General features: G+C 39.4%; 1 protein-coding gene across 1 annotated transcript in view; it reads right to left on the bottom strand.

Annotated features, from left to right (window-relative positions):
• Positions 1 to 13912, bottom strand: part of lratd1 (LRAT domain containing 1) — a 49667-nt gene extending 35755 nt beyond the window's left edge. Inside the window, exon 1 of the mRNA XM_057822899.1 lies at positions 13688 to 13912. The gene's annotated coding sequence lies outside the window, so the exon portion shown is untranslated. The remainder of the gene's footprint in view (positions 1 to 13687) is intronic.
• Between the last annotated feature and the right edge of the window lie 6806 nt (positions 13913 to 20718).

Genomic DNA, 20718 nt, shown 5'->3' with positions numbered 1-20718 from the left:
CTCTTTGGTCTTGGCCATTGTGGAGAGGTTGGAGTTTGTTTGTTTTAGCACGTGAACAGGTGTCTTTTATACAGGTAACAAGTTCAAACAGGTGAAGTTACTTCCAGTAATGAGTGGAGAACAGGAGGGGTTCTTAAAAAAGAACTAAGAGCCGAAATATTTACTAGTTGGTAGTGTATCAAATACTTATTTCATGCAGTTAAATACAAATTTATTATTTAAAAATTATACAATGTGATTTTCTGGATTTTTGTATTCGATTCCGTCCCTCACAGTTGAAGAGAACTTATGGTACAAATTACAGACCTCTACATGGCTTGCAAGTGGGAAAACCAGCTAAAACGGCAGTGTATCAAATACATGTTCTCCCCACTGTATTACAAATATCTATAAACCGCTTTTTTTTTTTTTTTTTTTTAATTGACACGGCCACGTTGTGTTGAAGAAACGTATGCGGCGACCCGTTGCCGACCATTACGGTACGTGACGTCACCATTTTGTTTCGGTAATACTTCACTCTAATCAGCCGAATGATTTCGTCTGTGTTAAATTCAGCTTTTTTCACTCTTCATAAAGCACAGAATTTAGTTTCTTGAACTCCTTTGAGTCAACGTTTATTGCAGCTCCGCAACTCGGACCATAACAAACGTAAGAACACACACTTTTCAAACGGCCCCGAAAAATTTTCCGTTCGCCTGTAAACGGCAAATTTCCGAAAAAAAAAAAAAAGGGTTCAAAACGCTACTTGTCCTACAATTTTTTACCAAATCGCATAATTTGGGCATCAAAAATTCCGCGACGGTGAGGGGCATAAAAGTTGTATACAGAATTTGGCAAAAATTTACGGTTCCCCGGTAATTTGCCAAAAACTCTCCCATTCATTTCTAATGGGAGAATTTCCAATTCACTTCCAATTGGATTTCCAATGGAATTTACATTGCATTGATGCCATTGACGGCCATGAATGTCGAATCTGTTGATGCCAATGTACTTGGATTCAATTGACTATATGGATGTCGATGCCACTGACGGCCATGGACATCCAAAAATTTTCCCATTCATTTTCAATGGGGAAAAAACTAAATTTCCTCAAATCAACAGAAAATGACCAGATATCAATAGGACGTGTCCCCCAAACGTCCCCAACTCCATTGACGCTTATAGGGGGTGCTGCCATTGACTTCCATGGACGTCCAAATTTTTTCCCATTCATTTTCAATGGGAATTTTTTTTTTCTCCCCTAAATCAACAGAAAATGACCAGATATCAATAGGACGTGTCCCCCAAATGTCCCCAATTCCATTGACGCTTATGGAGGGTGCTGCCATTGACGGACATGGACGTCCAATTTTCCCATTCATTTCTAATGGCGTTTACTTTTTTTAATGCCATTGACTGGCATTATTGTCCATTGTATTGCTACACCTGAGTGGGGCTAAGATCTGTATCCCCACAGAGGAAAGACCCAGGTGTAATTTCTCCCGAAATTGCAGTTTCTAGTTACATTTAAAGTGTTTAAAAACCATTTATAAAAATATAGTTTTTTTTTGTTTTCTTTTAATGGTACTTTTGGGGAAAAGGGGGAAAAAACATGTCTGGTTTTGAGAAAATTGAAGGTTTTTAGGTGCGCCTTATCGTGCAGAAAATACAGTATTGAAATTGGAAAAGAACAGACAAGGAAAGACATCCAATTCATTTTAAATGGAAGGGGAGTGGTTTTGAAATTTTATCTCTCAGTGCCATTGACGGCGGTATACATCCAATCCATTTTGACGGGGAAGACTGTTGACTGTTAGTTCATTCACCTCTCCCAGCCAAAATGGGTTGGACAGCTAGCGCTGTCAATGGCAGCCGATGAGTTAACAAAGAAGTGATGGCCACCGTGTTAGTCTGGCGGTTTGCCCTTGACTTGCTCTCACCTCCTCCTCCTCCTCCTCCTGAATCTTGAGCAAATGTTGCCTCATCTCTCACTCTTTCTCTTTTTCAGCCTGGCGGCACCGACACTGGCAGGCGCGCTCCACCTCTCGCCCTCTCGCCCGCCTTCCCCTTGTGCTCGTCTGCTGGAGCCCGGCGGAAATTTCCAGTCAATAATCTCCGGATGTCACGCCTGCGCTTTGAATGAGAGGTGGGTGGGGGCGCAATTTTCCGCAGCCTCGACTTCTTCAATCTGGGCCTTTTCGGTGAGCTTCTCCACGTGGTGGAATTCCTTCCATGTTCAGTTTTTTTTCCACTTTACTCATCCCGTCGCTTTCGTGGGAATTCACTTTTTTTAAAAAGCTATGGGGCGAAAACAACACGGGAAATAATACTGTAAGGCATTCTGGTGTATGTCATTGTATTTTGGGGGTAATCCGCACTGTAAGGCGCATTGGAGTATAAGGTGCACCTTCAATTAATGGCCTATTTTAAAACTGTTCTCATATATAAGGCGCAGTTTTAGTACTTGTAGTGGTTCTTAACTCGGGTTCGATCAGTTCGATCGAACCCCAGGGGTTCGATGAGTAAGTCTAAAGGATTCGGTGAAGGTAAAAAAAATGCATATTTTCGTAGGCTGATTAAATCTAGGCAAAGTGCCTTTTTAGATCTCGTTTTAAACTGGTTTGCTCCCAATGTCTTTTAACTGCTAGTCCTTGAACTAATGGGAGGTGGAACTGGTTTGCTCAGTGGAAAGTTAACTCTCACATGGTATGAGGGAATACAGCAGACCAATGGGCAGCTTGGTCTATAATTTTGAACTGTTTATAAAACATGCAGTCAAAATGAGAAGAATTTTGAACGGGAATTTGCTAAATTATTAGCTTGCTAGCTTAGATGTACTGGTTTTTAATTTGAAAAAAATTGCTTTATTATCTGGAGGAGATGGTACCTTTTTTCGCAGGCACCGTTAAACTGTTTGCATTATTCTAACACACTTTAATATAATCAGTCAGGGAATATTATCGTTTCTCGTATTTACTGTTTGACTGTTTGTATTACTCAAACACACCCAATATAAAATAAATGGCACTTATACCACAGGTTAAGGAAAACAAGCTGAATTTTGGGCATAAAAGATACACGACGCCTTCTTATCACGGAAGCCAAACGTGTGCGTCATGCAACTGACTGAGCAAGATTGACACTGACAAGCCTACCAACTCTCGCAATCAGTTCTCCTGGACAGTCCAGAACAAATGGCGGGACGCCCTGTCCAAACACAAGGAACACCGGAGAACGCCAGATATCCAACTGATAGCGCAACTGATAAGATTCCAATAGCCCCTTTGACACTGAGGTGGCAAAATTCACAACCCTCGTTGACCTGACAACAGTAACTCCCGAATCCTCCTGTCCAATCCACAAACAGACAATAATCCTAAACAACACCTAAACACAACCCTCTTCCTGCCCACAGCCCGCCCCACGAGAGCCTTCAAAAGACTGAATGTTTAACCAAGCATTGTCTTTTTTTTCCTCAGGAACCTTTTGTACACTTGTGATATGGTGACCCTGAATCCTCGCCTGGGTCCCTCTGAGCTGTACGATTGCTGTCGACTGAGAATAAATTGTCAACTTGTGTTTCGAAACCTTTCGTTCATTCGCTGCCACCCTCCCAGTTCAAACGAATTGGACGTTTGCTAGTGGTAAACTCAATTCAATTCACAGCAGAAGAGTAAAAAGAACTTTTTTTTTTCTGTTTATTACTTGCATAGTGAAGGGAAAAGGTACCGTTTTGCACACACCATATTATTGTTTGCATTAGTCTAAAACATTCATCTAACTATAGTTTAGGCAGACTTCACTCAGTGCCCTTGACATAGTAAATTTAATCACCTTATCGGGGCTCCTGAGGGAGAAAAGGAAAAATGGTACCATTTCTCGTAGGCACCGTCTAACTGTTTGCATTACTCGAACACAGGTAATATAATTAACCAGGGATTAGTATCATTTCTCATATTTACTGTAGGACTGCACTACTCTAACACACTTAATGTAAAATAAATAGCACTCCATAGTTTAAAGAAACAGAATAGATACACAACGCCGTCTTATCACAGAAGCCCAACGTGTGCGTGACGAGTAAGATTGACGCACCAACTCTTGCATTCAGTTCTCCCGACAACGAACAAGGACAAAGACCAGCGCGCTTTGTCCTAAAACAAGTAGCGCCAGCCCGGATAACAAAGTTGATAGCGGGCGCATGGGACGTCAAGACCAGCGTCGGTCGCTGTGGTAACCACGTCCCATCCGCGCACGAACCAAAACCACAGAGGGATGGTCCTGAAACAACACGCATTCACACCTTCGGCCCGGCCCTCCTACACCACGGACTTAAAAAACACTGGACACTGAGATAACACAGATTTGCTGCTCGGAAATATTTTCTATGTAGCCTTGCTTTGGATCCAGAATGGTCCCTCCGTCGTCTGTTTTTGCCTTGTTTTGACCATGGTCGACGAATAAATTGTCAACCTGCTTTCGGCGAGTCTTTTTCAAACTTTTGGAACATGGAGTCAGTACAAAGGGTTAATATCAGAGATGAACGCGCAAAATTCTGCCTTCCCAGTTGGCGCGCGCGAGGCAGCATCTGCAGAGCGGCACTTTGTTTGGCTGTCGCTGTTTCCGTGCGGCTTGACTGGGGAGGCGAATTTCAACAATAGTAAAATGTTGTAGAATGATTTCATGAGCCATGTATCGATAATTGTTGTATCGCCATATCGTGAGCCTTATATCGTATGGTTAGGTATTAAAAAATGATTGGACATCTATCCTCGTCGATGGCAGCCACAGAGTCAACGCAAAGAAACACCGGCGTGGTTTTTGACAACTGGAAGCTATTTCTTGCCTGACTGGTGCTCACATTTTTCTCTTTCTGGGTCCAGCGGCGCGCAGTCAACAGCTGAAAAGTGCAGCGGCGACTGTGAGTAATGACGACGGCGTGAAAGGGCCTCGCCAAGTGACGAGGACAACCTCCCGACTCGTCAAACAGAAAAGGCAAAAAGGTGAAATTGCACTCGGCGAACGGCGTCTATTTGCATATAGATGCGCTTGACCTTCGGCGAAGCCAGGCCGGACGACTTTGACGGCAATTATTCGCAATTACCAGTATGTTGTCTTTTAAGACCTTGATGTCTGCATTTGCATTGAACAAATGTACATCTGAAAGCAAGTACATGGAAATAATATAAATGGAGAAAATTAAATTGAGAAAAACAACAAAGTAGACTGTGAGAAATTCCGACTGTAGCTTTGCTGTGACAACTAGTGTATTGGGTTACTTCTTCTTTACAGTGCTGGCTAAAAGTATTGGCACCCCTAAAAATCTACCAGATAATGCTCAGTTTCTCCCAGAAAATGCTTTGGTAGTAATATCTTGATATATTTTGCTTGCAATGAAAAAACACAAAAGTGAATGGGAAAAAAAATAAATCATTATCATTTTACACAAAACTCTGAAAATTGGCTGGACAAAAGTATTGGCACCCTTTGAAAAATCACGTGATGATTCTCTAATTTGTGTAATTAACAGCACATGTTACTTACCTGTGGCCAGGGGTGAAAGTGGGCCAGAACGGTCAGGAACGCAGTTCCGGTATAAGATTCAGGGCCGGAATGCTAATGCTATGTTTAAAAAAAAAACAAAATGCTAGCTGCCACACATGCATTTTATCTCCAAGAAGAAAACAATCTACCAACATCAGATTTACATACACAAGTGTTAACAGGCCCGGATCTAGGTTTACCCACCAGAGTGGGCACTAAGAAATCTTGAGGGGCACCCCCAATGCAGGCTTTTTTTTACCGTCTGCATTTCTCCGGGCTTGGGACTGGTGTTGAGCCGAAAAATAGCCACCCCGCGTGAAATGTCCCCCCTGACGGGAACTAAGCCTGTCGCAATATGCAATAATTCCATTTATCGCGCGATATATAAATATGAAGGCGGTAATTTTTCCCCTGCGATTTATCGCCTCGCGTGCACGTGTGTGCGCGCGTGCGGCAGACGTGCTGTTAAAAGTTCGTTACCAATTGCGCAAAATGCATCTTCGTTCCAGGTCCGGCAAAAACTAGCGCCGGAGCCAATCGTTCCCATTATATCCTATTGTTCGACGTATACCGGCCGCGTCAGTGCTCCGGAGTGACTGTGGACCATCTATGGCGCGCCGGTGTTGTTGACGTGTGGGCGCTCCCGTCAGGAGTAACATTTCACGCGGGGCGGCTATTTTTCGGCACAATGCTGGATATTTACAACGAAGTCCGCCAAAACATTGTTACCGACTTGGCTGCTACGAATAACCTCACTTTGACAACGAACAGCTGAATGAAATTAAGAGCGCTGTGCTTCAAACTCGTCCTGTTTATGAAAGCCGTCATATGCTGGTGTTGTGTAGTAATGAGCAGACGTGACTTCAGCGGCGCTTGCTAACTTTTTTAATGCGCGGTTGCGCGCACACACTAGATATCATGAAATGGCAAACTAGATGTGCTACGTCCCATGCCATTGGCTACGTGAGCCCAGAGTGATTATGGGACATGTAGTCTATATACTACATCGATGAATTCTAAACTGTCATTTGTCACATGAGGTTAAGAAGGCCAAATCAATCCATACCAGTGACTATAGATAATGTTGCAAATATTGTTAATTCAGTAAGTGACACAGATGGATTCGGACCATAAATAGGATGTCTTGCTCATGTAGTAAACCTAGCTGCTAAGAGAGCTGTAGCAATCAACGGTGTGCCCTGCCTCACTTTACAAACAGTAAAGATTGTTCTCAGCACTTTTATACAAATTTTTTTCATATCAGTAAGAAGTAAGCACGTAAATATTATGCACTAAAATGCATGTTTATAAGATGGCAATTTAATTTTTGCTCGTTAGCAAAAAAAAAACCAAACACAAAAAATGAAACAAAAAATACAATTGTTTTTTTTTTTTTTTTTTTTTTTTTATACAGAGCATTAAATTAATTGAATCGGATCGAAAATCGTGTCCCCCGTATCAAAATTCGTACCGAACCGTGACTTAACTGTATCGTTGCATCCCTATGGAACACCATTGCAGAAGCTATGACGGGAAAAGTTTTCATTTTCCTAAATGCTTAAGTTATTAAGTGCAATTTATTTATTTATTTATTTATTTATTTTTTAAACACATTTTATTTATTCTGTGTTTCTGTGCGGTATCAATATTGTTGTTTTTTACTGAAGAGGCAGGGTCTTTTGTTTTTAGTTGTGATTTCTTAAAAAGTATATTTGAATTTAAGAGTAAATATTTATCGTGTTTAAATGGGTGTACTTCATCTATTAATATATACTGTATTCGCACTGTGTTATTGTAAATTGGTTAAAAAAAATTGGGGGGGGGGTGCAATAATATCGCATATCGCAATAATTTATGAGAATAATTATCGCACACTAAAATTTGTTATGGCGACAGGCCTAACGGGAGCGTTTATTTATAACGCTTTATTGAGGTGAAAACATCAATGTTTTCATGGACGCATTACAGTAATGGATTTAAGACTGTAACATCAGTTTTAAAAAAATAAATTACACAAAATACTCATACTGTATTTTAGTAACACATCGTGGACTGGGACACATAACCATCTTTGAACAGAAATGTCTTAGTCTACAGGTTTTCACGACCATATCCCAATGACAATCACACAGGTATGGCATTTATTAGTTCAAGCAGAGTAAAATAATACATATTCACGGTACAAGAAAATCGTTTCCATGTCCATCGATTGGTAAGAAAAAGCTGTTTGTACGAGTGACGTGTGAGCGCTCAATAATAAAATAAATAAACAAATAAATAAAATAAGCGCTCAATAAAGCGTTATAAATAAGCGTTCCCGTCAGGGGGGACATTTCACACGGGGCGGCTATTTTTCGGCACAACACCGGCGCAAGTCCCTTGTGTCCCGTTGAGGCTGCATTAATTTTGGGGGGGTTTATTTGGGGTTTTTTTGTTTGTTTGTTTGTTTTTTGTTTTTCATTCATCTATCTACTGTCTGAAGGAGAGAGAGGAAGCGCGCGGATAACAAACGAGGTTGGAAAAACAACTTGTTTTGGTGATTGCTTGTTCGGCGTGGTTGCGGCCAAGTAACCCTTAATCCTGCAATAAAAAAGTAGGTGAGACCAACTCTCCATGCGTTCTCTATATCCAGTGCGACGCTACAATAGATATTCCCGACATTTTGATTGGGTGGGCACGACTCACGTCTGGGTGGGCCGTGCCCACCCTGGCCCCCCCATACATCCGGCCCCGGTTAACAATAATCATAATAAAGTGCTTGTGTACTCCACCAATATTTATTATTTATTTTATTCCACGGACGGCATGGAGGGTTCCCCAGCTGCTGCAGTTATCAGAGTCTGACAATGATGAGTCACGTCCATGTGCGAATGCACACAGCAATGCAAAACGCCTGGACTCATTTATCTGTTCAATTGGCTGACATACTGACATGTGATCAGCAGAGATAGTTAGCTCTGATTGGTTCAAATGTGCATGTTTTCTGGAACAGCAAAAAAAAAAAAAAAAAAAAGGTTGAATTGATGCGACAAAAAAAGGGCAATGCAATATAAAATGGATCAAATCTTTAAAAGCAACGAAAGAGTTGAGGAGGCATATTTATCATATTTAGTTTTTTTTGCTCTGATGGGGAAGTTCAGAACATCTTAGCTGTCAATGTGCACTTTTGACCTATATTCATTTATGTTAGGCTACTTATTCATTTCCTTATGATTTAAAAAAGTCAATGTTTGCGCAATCTTAAAAATATATTCCATTTCATTCTGCATAATTTAAGTCATTTGTACTTATTTTCCTGAATGTATGTTACTTATATCTTTGTTATAAAAAATAAAAAATGTTTACATTTACTTCAATTTTAATATACATCTGATGGGTGAAATATTACGTGATGCCTTAACATTAGCACATTATGCCTTTGTAATGTATTATTGCTTCTGTGACCTAGATTGTAACGACTTCTATTGTTTTTCACCTTGAGTCCCATAGTTAGGAGGGAATCTCACGAGACGTAATTTCCGGACTACAAGCCGCTACTTTTTTCCCTCATTTTGGGTCCTGCGGCGGGGTGGCCAGTGGGGTGGCCCACAAATTTATAGGGGTCCCCTGGTGGCGCCACTGCCTTTTCATTATCTTTTGTTTTTTCATTGCAAGCAAAATAAATGAAGGTATTACTACCAAATTATTTGTAATTGCAATAATTTTCTGGTAAAAAATCGAGCACTATCTGACAGAATTGCAGGGGTGCCAATACTTTTGGCCAGCAGTGTAATTTAATATTAACATCATGTCACAGACTAGGTTCTTTATAAAGAAAAATTGCAGCTTTCTGAGACCAAACTGTGGAAAATCTCCATTTGAATTATGTTGAGATATACTGTGTGTGTATATACATATGTCAGAAAACACTTAGGTTGACTTGAAGTTCCACCTCTGAGACCCCCAATTTGTCCAAATTTCGAAATTGTCCGATATGCACGTGTGATACATCATTGGAAAGCTTAAAATCCAAATTTTCTGGGGGAAGAAAAATTTTGAACAGGAGGGCTTTTTTTTTTGTTTTTTTTTTTTGTTTTTTTTTGTTTTTTTTTTTGTTTTTTTTTTTTGTTTTAAACAGCAAAACCCTATCTGGAGGTGAGAGCACGCGAGAGCAGAATTACAGACGCCATGACTTTAACGAGATATTATTGCCTACTTCGCTTGTTTTGATCCGAAAACTCCATGTAGCATTTATTGCTGAGTGTCAAGACACAGCTGTGAATGGCCACAGCTGGATTTTTGGGGGATTTTATGGGTGAAACATGGCAATATAACAAGGGTCGCAATGCAGAAATCGCAGACATTAATGAGTGGTCGAGATGTTCTTTTTCATATGTTTTAAACATTCTTTTTCTTTGTTTTGATCGATTATTTATAATCTAACATATCAGAGAAAATGCGAGAATAACAAAAAAAATACAATTAAGCAATAGCTATGAGGTAGATATCCGTGACTTTTTTACAGACACCATTTTTTTCATTGTGACATAATTTGTTTAAAAGTTTAAAATATGTGAGTGAATAATTTTTTTAAAGTCTTTTTTTTTTTTTTTTTTAAACGCAGTATAAGACATCAATTAATGATTCGAAGCTAAAAACAACAGACATTTTGAGTAATAAATATACCTTCGTTTTATGGCTTGGTTTAAACAAAAGCGGTGACGCAACGTCTGTAAACAGGGGTTTTCAGGGTAAAATGGACAAATTAAAAATAGTTCGGGGGCTTCATGCGCCATGAATCTGCTATGGCAGCATATAGACATATTCTATCAAACACAACAATTCTTTTGGCTTAAAATACAGCAGTTTGTTTGAAATAGGGGTGCAAAAGCAGAAACTGCTTTTTCAGCCTTATCTGTGTTTTCTGCCATATACTGTATATATATATTTTTAATACAATCTTGTAATAATTAGGTTTTCATGAAGTCCATGACTATTTTAGTCAATGATTTGAATTGTAGTTAAAAGCACATGTTGTGCAAAGCCACCATTTGATACATTCAAGGGCGGATCGGTGAGCGCCGTTACATGCTTTAAGTTGATCACGCGCGGCAACGGAGCCGGTCATTTCTGAACGCCGCAGTCATTAACGCGCCCGCCGCCCACTCGGGCCGGTCGGATGGCATTGCAATCTCATCAAAGCGCCTCTGCAGGAGTCAGCTAAAGTGTTGAAAAGCAGCTGGGAGATTTAAAAAAAAAAAAAAAAAAAAACCTCAATGTACAGTAAATGAACGTTGGCCATTTTTTTAATGGACTTATATTGCTGCCATCCCTCCCAGGGCCAGGATTGCACATCCAGTACAGTCAATGGCACTGAAATGTGAGCATTCATTCTTAGAAAATGAAATAAACGTCTAATGCTGTCAATACCAATTTTAAATTTTTTTTTTTTTTTTTAAACAAATTTTCAAATTAAAACATTAAAGAAAATAGTACCTTTTCTTTGTTATTTGAAGAAAACGAATATGAACATTTTGTATTTTTTTATATATTTAAATAAAAACATGACAAAGGAAAAACATTAAATATTTTATTTACTTCAGGTTTTTTGTATTCATGTTTAAAGAAATCAAAAGCAGGGGAAAATAGATTTCAAAGATAAAATTAAAAAAAAAAAGAATTTAAATAGGGCTGTCAAAATTATCACGTTAACGGGTGGTAATTAATTTTTTTAACTAATCACGGTAAAATATTTGACGCAATTAACGCATATGCCCCGCTCAAACAGATTAAAATGACAGTACAGTGTAATGTCCGCTTGTTACTTGTTTTTTGGTGTTTGGCGCCCTCTGCTGGCGCTTGGGTCCAACTGATTTTATGGGTTAGTACCATGAGTGAGCATGGTGTAATTATTGACATCAACAATGGCGAGCTACTAGTTTATTTTTATTGAAATTTTTGATAAAACGAAAACATTAAGAGGGGTTTTAATATAAAATTTCTATAACTTGTGCTAACATTTCTTTTAAGAACTACAGGTCTCTCTATCCATGGATCGCTTTAAGAGAATGTTAATAATGTTAATGCCATCTTGTTGATTAATTGTTATAATAAACAAATACAGTACATATGTACCGTATGTTGAATGTATATATCCGTCTTGTGTCTTTCATTCCAACAATAATTTACAGAAAAATATGGCCTATTTTATAGATGGTTTGAATTGCGATTAATTAACTCGATTAAAGATTTTAATCGTTTGACAGCCCTAATTTCAAATGGAAACAAAGAAAAACGGTGAATATTTTCTATTTTATTTACAGGTATTTAATTAGGAAAAACAAAAATGGAAAAACTAAAAAAAAATTCTCTAAAAAATACTTTAAGAAAAACAATACAAAAAATCATTTTTATTTACCTTTAATTATATATATTTAAAATTTTAAAACCACTGTAAATTAATTAATCTTGTCTTTTGAAATAATGGTAAATATAATAATAATCTAATGTAATTTTCAGACTATAAAGCGCACCTGACTACAAGCCATCACCCACCGAATTTGACACGAAAACAGCAATGATTCGTAGATAAGCCGCACTGGACTATAAGCCGCAGCTGTCCTCATTGTATTATGGGATAGTTACACTAAAAGATATTAACCGGTAGCACTTTATTTGACAGCAGCATCTTAAGACTGTCATAAGACCAATTGAACCACTTGTGGGAAACACTCAACCTCTGCTGCCACCTGCTGTCAACACTGTTGTTGTCTAACATGCCTCCTAGCATGCATTGCAGCGCTACAGATTTAAATAACAATCAAAATTCATGTTCTGTGAAAATTATTTCTTCAGTTAACTGTTCCATTTGTGTCATTAATTTCTAGTTATGGTATTTGGTAACATTTTATTTGACAGTGGCGCCATAAGACTCTCAAAAGACCATCATAATTATGACATGACACTGCCAAGAGCATTAATGAATACTTTTGAATGGATGTAAAAGATCTGAGCTGGACATAAATGGAGTTCGTAACGTAATTTGCCGGATGACACTTCATGACATCTGTTAGAAGCATTCATTAATGGCCATGATGGTGTTTTAATTATGACTGTCTTATGGTAGTCTTATGACACCGCTGTCAATGACGTGTGACCTATTAACCCAAATAAATCAACAAATAAGCCGCACTGGACAATAAAACGGAGGATTCAAAAGGGAAGAAAGTAGCGGTTTATAGTCCCACAATTACGGTATACAGTACTATATATAAATATTCTCAGATTTTTTTTTTTTGGGTGGGGGGGAATTGAACACATTGCGTGGATGTTTGATATCACTTTGAAATGGGTTGATGAGGTGCGCACAGCAATATTAATACTTTTGGAACATTTTTTTTTTCTTTTGCATGCAAATTTTGATGTTATCAAAATCTTGTCCAATCGGACTGCTCTTTATGGATATTTGTCATAAAAGTGATTTCTTAGCTGGAAAAGTGCAAGAATTCCAGCATCTCAATCCTGTGATCATTTTTGATACGGCGGCGCTTAATGGCCGTTTAATCCTCCTCAAAAAGGAGTTTGTCTCGTCTCGGCTTCTTTTGAAGTCGGCCTATTTTATTATTTATCGCTCTTAAATTCCCCCTATTTTTGCATCTCCCCTCGTGCCTTCCGCGCGACCCATTTCGCGCCGGTTAGAAGGAGATTTCGTCAAAAACCCAATTTCACACCCGTGCCGGCAAAGAAGCAAAAAGCCGGCGCCGTTATTGGATTTGTGCTGAGATATACGACGCGTATAAATATTTTGGAATAGGAAGAGATAGCCCATCTTCTCATTTGCTCTTGTACATGCACGACTTTTGACAGATCGAGCGTCAATAGCCACCTTTTTTCTGAAATTCAAATCGTTCAGAAGTCTAAAAGAATGTGCAGTTTATGGGGGAAAAGGGCTAATATTTGACAAATTTAACCATTTTTCGCATTTTTTAGAGGGGGGTGTATTTCACGGATTTAGCTGTTGATCACTTTTTGGTGTTTTTTAATTTTAAAAAATTGTGGGTTTTCGTTTTTGCGTTTTTTGCTGTTTATCGCAGTTTTTTACTTTTTACGGTTTTCGCATTTTTTGTTTTTTCAGTGTTTTGTTGTATTGTGGTTTTGTGCCGTTTTGTTTTTTGCGTTTTTTTACCGTGTATCCGTCGATGCCAGAGACGTCCGTATCCGTCAATGCCAAGGATGTCGGTAACCGTCCATGCCAAGAACGTCCGTATCTGTCCATGCCAAGGACGTCCGTGTCTGTCAATGCCAAGAACGCCTGTAACCATCAATGCCAAGGACGTCCGTGTCAGTCAATGCCGAGGACGCCTGTAACCATCAATGCCAAGGACGTCCGTAACTGTTCATGCCATGGACGTCCGTATCCGTCCATGCCAAGGACGTCCGTGACAGTCAACGCCAAGGACGGACGTGTCAGTCAATGCCAAGCATGGACGTGTCAGTCAATGCCAAGCATGGACGTGTCCGTCAATGCCAAGCACGGACGTGTCCGTCAATGCCAAGCACGGACGTGATCGTCAATGCCAAGGACGTCCGTGATCGTCAATGTCAAGGACGTCCGTGTCCGTCAATGTCAAGGACGTCCGTGTCCGTCAATGCCAAGGACGTCCGTGTCCGTCAATGCCAAGGACGTCCGTGATCGTCAATGCCAAGGACGTCCGTGTCCGTCAATGCCAAGGACGGACGTGTCAGTCAATGCCAAGGACGCCCGTGTCAGTCAATACCAAGGACTTTCGTAACCGTCAACGCCAGGACGTCCGCCAAGGACGAACGTGTCACTCAACGCCAAGGACGGACGTGTCACTCAATGCCAATGACGTCCGTGTCCGTCAATGCCAAGGACGCCCGTGTCAGTCAATGCCAAGGACGCCCGTGTCCGTCCACGCCAAGGACGCCCGTGTCCATCCACGCCAAGGACGTCGGTATCCGTCCACGCCAAGGACGTTGGTATCCGTCCACGCCAAGGACGTGGGTATCCGTCCACGCCAAGGACGTCCATGTCAGTATATGCCAAGGATGGACGTGTCATTCAATGCAAAGGACACTCGTGTCCGTCCACGCCAAGGATGTCGGTATCCGTCCACGCCAAGGACGTCGGTATCCCTCCACGCCAAGGACGTCGGTATCCCTCCACGCCAAGGACGTCCGTATCCGTCAACGCCAGGACGTCCGTGTCAGTCAATGCCAAGGACGGACGTGTCATTCAATGCCAAGGACGGACGTGTCTGTGAATGCCAAGGACGGACGTGTCTGTGAATGCCAAGGACAACTGTAACCGTTCATGCCAAGGACGTCCGTATCCGTCCATGCCGAGGACGTCCGTATCCGTCAATGGCAAGGGCGCCTGCAACCATCAACGCCGGACGCCTGTGTCCATCAATGGCAAGGGTGCCCGTATTCGTCAATGGCAAAGACGCCCATATCCGTCAATGCCAAATGGAATTGGGAAGTTAGCGACAGGCAGAGCAAAGCATCCTCATGCAATTTCTCTAAAAATTGCATCTTTCTAATTTACTCACGTCAATACAAAGTGGGCGTGGCTTTTGACGCGCCGATATCCCAGTCGCCGGCTTTCGTGCCGGGTTCACCAGATTAGTTTTTTCAGCGGCTCACGCAAAGGCTTTTATCAAGCCGTAAATGCCAGCGCGATTAGCGGTAATTACGTCCAAGTCCACCAAAGGCCCATTGGTTGTTACTTACACACCAAGGAACAGGAACAGCAGCGCACAGAGGGGAGAATGAGAGCCTCTGTGTACTTTCGGGGGGTTTTTGTCCTCTTTCCGTCGCTGACACAGTGGAAAATTCCAGAAGAGTTTTGACATCTCATTTTGAACCAAAAACAAGGTATAACAATGAATAGTGCTCAGCTAAAGGTCACAGAGATCAGAAATACTGGATATTTGTGTTTAAGATCACTCTTGAACAGTGGTTCTTAACCTTGCTAAAGGTACCGAACCCCACGAGTTTCATGCATATACCGAACCCTTTGGAATTTCAAAATAAAGCCATTTAAAAAAAAAAAAAAAAAAAAAAAAAAAATCAAAACCTAGCTAGCTAACATCTAAGTGAATTCCTGTTCACATTTCTTTTCATTGCCTTTTGCTGTTGATTTTCACGTTGGTAAATGAAGTTAAACTCAATTTATTTCACACTGTTCCTTTTTAGTTTTCATGCCTACACTGCTGGCCAAAATTCTGTCAGATAATGGTCAATTTCTCCCAGAAAATTATTGCAGTTACAAACGCTTTGGTAGTAATATCTTCATTTATTTTGTTTGCCATGAAAAAATACAAAAGAGAATGAAAAACAAATTAAATCATTATCATTTTACACAAAATTCCAAAAGTAGAGGGACAAAAGTATTGGCACCCTTTGAAAAATCATGTGATGCTTCTCTAATTTTTGTAATTAACAGCACCTGTTACTTGCATGTGGCACATAACAGGTGGTGGCAATAACTAAATCACACTTGCAGCCAGTTAAAATGGATTAAAGTTGACTGGACCTCTGTCCTGTGTCCTTATGTTTACCACATTGAGCATGGAGAAAAGAAGACCAAAGGACTGTCTGAGGACTTGAGAAGCAAAATTGTGAGGAAGCATGGGCAATCTCAAGGCTACAAGTCCATCTCCAAAGACCTGAATGTTCCTGTGTCTACCGTGCACAGTGTCATCAATAAGTGTAAAGCCCGCGACACTGTGGCTTACCTCCCTAGATGTGGACGGGAAAGAAAAATTGACGAAAGATTGAGCGGATGGTGGATAAAGAACCTCGACTAACATCCATACAAGGTGTTCTATGGCAGGGGTCCCCAACCTATTCTACAAAGGCCCACTGTGGGTGCAGGATTTCATTCCTACCAAACAAGATGACAACACTTTTTCCCCAATCTGGTGTTTTACAAGTGCAATCAGTTGATTGCAGTCAGGTGTGGCTTGTTTTAGCAGAAGCCTCATTGGTTCAACTGTCTCTGCTGGATCGGCTGGAACAAAAACCAGGACCCACAGTGGGCCTTGAGGACTGGGTTGGAGACCCCTGTTCTATGGGATTCAGGTCTGGCCACTTTAGAGGTCTCCAGTGCTTTCTCTCAAACCATTTGCTAGTGATTTTGGGTCATTGTCCTGCTGGAAAACCTTTGAGGGAGACCCAGCTTTCTCACACTGGGCCCTGCATTATGCGCACGGTCAAGTAGTCCAGTGCCAGAGGAAGCAAAGCAACCACAAAACATCAGTGAACCTCCGCCATGTTTGACTGTGGGGACCATGTTGTTTTCTTTGAAGGCCTCTTTTTTTCCCCTGTAAACTCTATGTTGATGTCTTTTCCCAAAAAGCTCTACCTTTGTCTCATCTGACCAGAGAACATTCTTCCAAAACGTTTTTGGCTTTCTCAGGTAGGTTTTGTCAAACACCAGCCTGTCTTTTTTATGTCTCTGGGTCAGAAGTGGGGTCTTCTTGGGTGTCCTACTATTGGTTCCCTTTTCATTCAGACACCGACTGATAATGCGGGTGTACACTGTTGTACCCTCGGACTGCGGGACAGCTTGAAATTGTCTCGATGTTAGTCGAGGTTCTTTATCCACCATCCGCGCAATCTTTTGTTGAAATCTCTCATCAATTTTTTGTTTCCGTCCACATCTATGCAGGTTAACCACAGTGACGTGGGCTTTACACTTATTGATGACACTGCGCATGGTGGACACAGTAACATTCAGGTCCTTGGAAATGGACTTTAAGCCTTGGGATTGCCCATGCTTCCTCAAAATTTTGCTTCTCAAGTCCTCAGACAGTTCTTTGGTCTTCTTTCTTTTCTCCATGTTCAATGTGGTATACACAAGGACACAGGTTGAGTCAACTTAAATCCATTTTAACCGGCTGCAAGTGTGATTTAGTGATTGCCACCACCTGTTATGTGCAACAGGTAAGTAACAGTTGCTGTTAATTACACAAATGAGAGAAGCATCACATGATTTTTCGAAGGGTGCCAATACTTTTGTCCGGCCTACTTTTGGAATTTTGTGTGAAATGATTTTTTTTTTTTTTTTTTTTTTGCATTCTCTATTGTGTTTTTCCATTGCGAGCAAAATAAATGCAGATATTACTACCAAAGCATTTGTAATTACAATCATTTTCTGGGAGAAATTGAGAATTATCTGACAGAATTGCAGGGGTGCCAATTAGGGCTGCAGCTATCGATTATTTTAGTCGTCGAATAATCGATGAAGTAGTTAGTTCGATTAATCGAGTAATCGGATAAGGAACATGAAAAATTAAAATACCCGAGCTGAGCCTCAAACGATATTAAAAAAAAAATAAAAATAAAAAAGACGATCTATGTACAACAAAATAACAATTGGCTAACTTGCATAGCAAAAGTCAGCGAGCTTAAATGCTATAAAATGCTAACGTTTCTTTAACAATGCTCTTAACAAATGGTTCAGACACATATTCCCACAAAAAATGACTAAATATACCAATAAACTAAATTACGAATGAATTCAAAACAAACACTAGCTCAAACTAAAACTTATGTTGTTCTTAACAGGGAGCAGTTAGATTCAGCCTTGGGAAATGAGGCAGTGTATTGACCCAAATCAGTAAAACTAAACGCAAACACTTTCAAAATAAACCATTATAATGCCACTTTAATTAAACGAATCCTCGAAGCAGCAAAATTTAATTCGAATCTTTTTTCTAATTGAATACTCGAGTTAATCGATTTATCGTTGCAGCACTGGTGCCAATACTTGTGGCATGCACTTCATGGCATAAAATAACACAATAGTTTTTTTTTGTTTGTTTGTTTGTTTTATTTTTTTTATTATCCACGCAGTCCACGCTGTCCGTAGGTCTGTTATACATCCCCCTACCAAATTCCTGTCAACCTTCCACTGAGCAAACAGATTTCTCCTACCATTATATAGAGGGCTAGCATTTGAAAGAAACGGAATAAAGCCTTTAAATTGAGGGCAAATCAGTCCAAAACCTGGTCTAAAACACCGCTTTGCCTAGATTTAGTCAGAGTACAAAAAAATGAACAACTACTGCTCTAGAATGATCAAACTTGCATGATATGTTTGTGATATGCTGATAAATTAAGAGGCTGGCAGGATCATCAATATTACTAAACAATTCATCGAATAATAATGTCGTTGTCAATATATTGTGGTCTCCGATGAGTCGATCCAACGTGGAAGCCTAGTTGCGCACCAAAACAGCAGTTGAAAGTTCCAAGTATGAAAATCAAACGTGCGGATCATCCGTTTGGACGTCCGTCGTCATGAATGGCAGCAAAAGCTTGTTCACAGGATCCAAAGCAGCGGCGAGTTTCTCACCAATCCCTAGCGACGAAATAGAACAGATGAAAAAGACACACAATCAATAATCTTCACATGCGCAAACCCCTTGAGAGGCTCTCCAGCTCGCTCGTTTTTCTTATTTTATTTTTTTTTTTCATTAAAAGGCATATACAAACAACAGTCAATCAAAACTTGAAAGAGCAAAAGCACAGTGACAGCAAAGCAAAATCAAAGCAGCAACAAATCAAATCCCCAAGGACCAAAATCATGTGATCCTGTGCTTTTAATCTCCACCATGCTGACGTTAGGACTGCATTTTTACATTTTTTAAATTTTTTTATTGTTATTGTTTTTTGCTGGTCTCCCGAGGCACTAGACACATTAAGAACTTACTAGGGCTGTCAACGTTTAAAATTTTTAATCGATTTAATTACAGCTTAAAAATTAATTAATAGTAATTGATCGCAATTCAAACCATGTATAAAATATGCCATATTTTTCTGTAAATTACTGTTGAAATGGAAAGACACAAGACGGATATATACATTCAACATACGGTACACAAGTACTGTATTTGTTTATTACAACAATAAATCAACAAGATGGCCTTAACATTATTAACATTCTGTTAAAGCGATCCATGGATAGAAAGACTTTTTCAAGAGTTCTTAAAAGATAAATGTTAGTACATCTTATAGAAATTTTGTATTAAAACTAGGGCTGTCAAACGATGAAAAATTTTAAGCGAGTTAATTACAGCTTAAAAATTAATTCATCGTAATTAATCGCAATTCAAACCAGCTATAAAATATGCCATATTTTTCTATAAATTATCGTTGAAATGGAAAGATAAGACACAAGACGGATATATATACATTCAACATACGGTACATAAGCACTGTATTTGTTTATTATGACAATTAATCAACCAGATGGCATTAACATTATTAACATTCTCTTAAAGTGATCCATGGATAGAAAGACTTGTAGTTCTTAAAAGATAAATGTTAGTACAAGTTATAGAAATGTTGTATTAAAACCCCTCTTAATGTTTTCGTTTTATTAAAATTTGTAAAATTTTCAATCAAAAAATAAACTAGTAGCTCGCCATTGTTGATGTCAATAATTACACCATGCTCACTCATTGTGCTGAATCCCGTAAAATCATTTGGGCCCAAGCGCCAGCAGAGGGCGCAGAACACCCAAAAAATAAGTAACAAGTGGACATTACACTGCTGTCATTTCAATCTGTTTGAGCGGGGCATGTGCGTTAATTGCGTCAAATATTTTAACGTGATTAATTTTAAAAAATTAATTACCGCCCGTTAACGCGATAATTTTGACAGCCCTAGAACTTACATATTATTTTGATAGTTGGTTAATTGATGCTTGAATTTATATGTATCAAATGTCCCAAAAAAAAAAAAAGGATTGGATACATTGACTATAGAAGTATGCATGTAAATAATCACTTGAAAAAAAACAAAAACAAAAAAAAAAACATTACAAATAGTTTTTTCTTTTCCTTTCGGCTTTGGAAAATCCTTAATTAAAAAAAAAACATTAAAAAGAAAATATGAAAAATTCCTTTAAAAAAAACATTAAATCAAGACAGCTTTTAAGAAACAAACATTTTTAAAAATTCAAGAATTTTTCGAAGCGAAAGGAGTCCGTTTAAGGGAGGAATTTATTGGTAAATTCTTGAACACAAATTGAAATGTATTGATAACTAAACACGTCAATTTAAATTGAAAAATGAAGTTAAAAATGAGCAAATCCAAAATTTCAAGAAAATTGAAAAGAAGCTATGAATAAATTTTAAACATTTTTTTTCAAGACGACTTTAAGCAGAAAAATGGGGAAAGACT

The sequence above is a fragment of the Corythoichthys intestinalis genome, chromosome 19, assembly GCF_030265065.1.
Source record: "Corythoichthys intestinalis isolate RoL2023-P3 chromosome 19, ASM3026506v1, whole genome shotgun sequence".
NCBI classification, from domain to species: Eukaryota; Metazoa; Chordata; class Actinopteri; order Syngnathiformes; family Syngnathidae; genus Corythoichthys; species Corythoichthys intestinalis.
The sequence above is the reverse complement of the archived record's forward strand: the minus strand, read 5'-3'. Positions and strand labels throughout refer to the sequence as shown.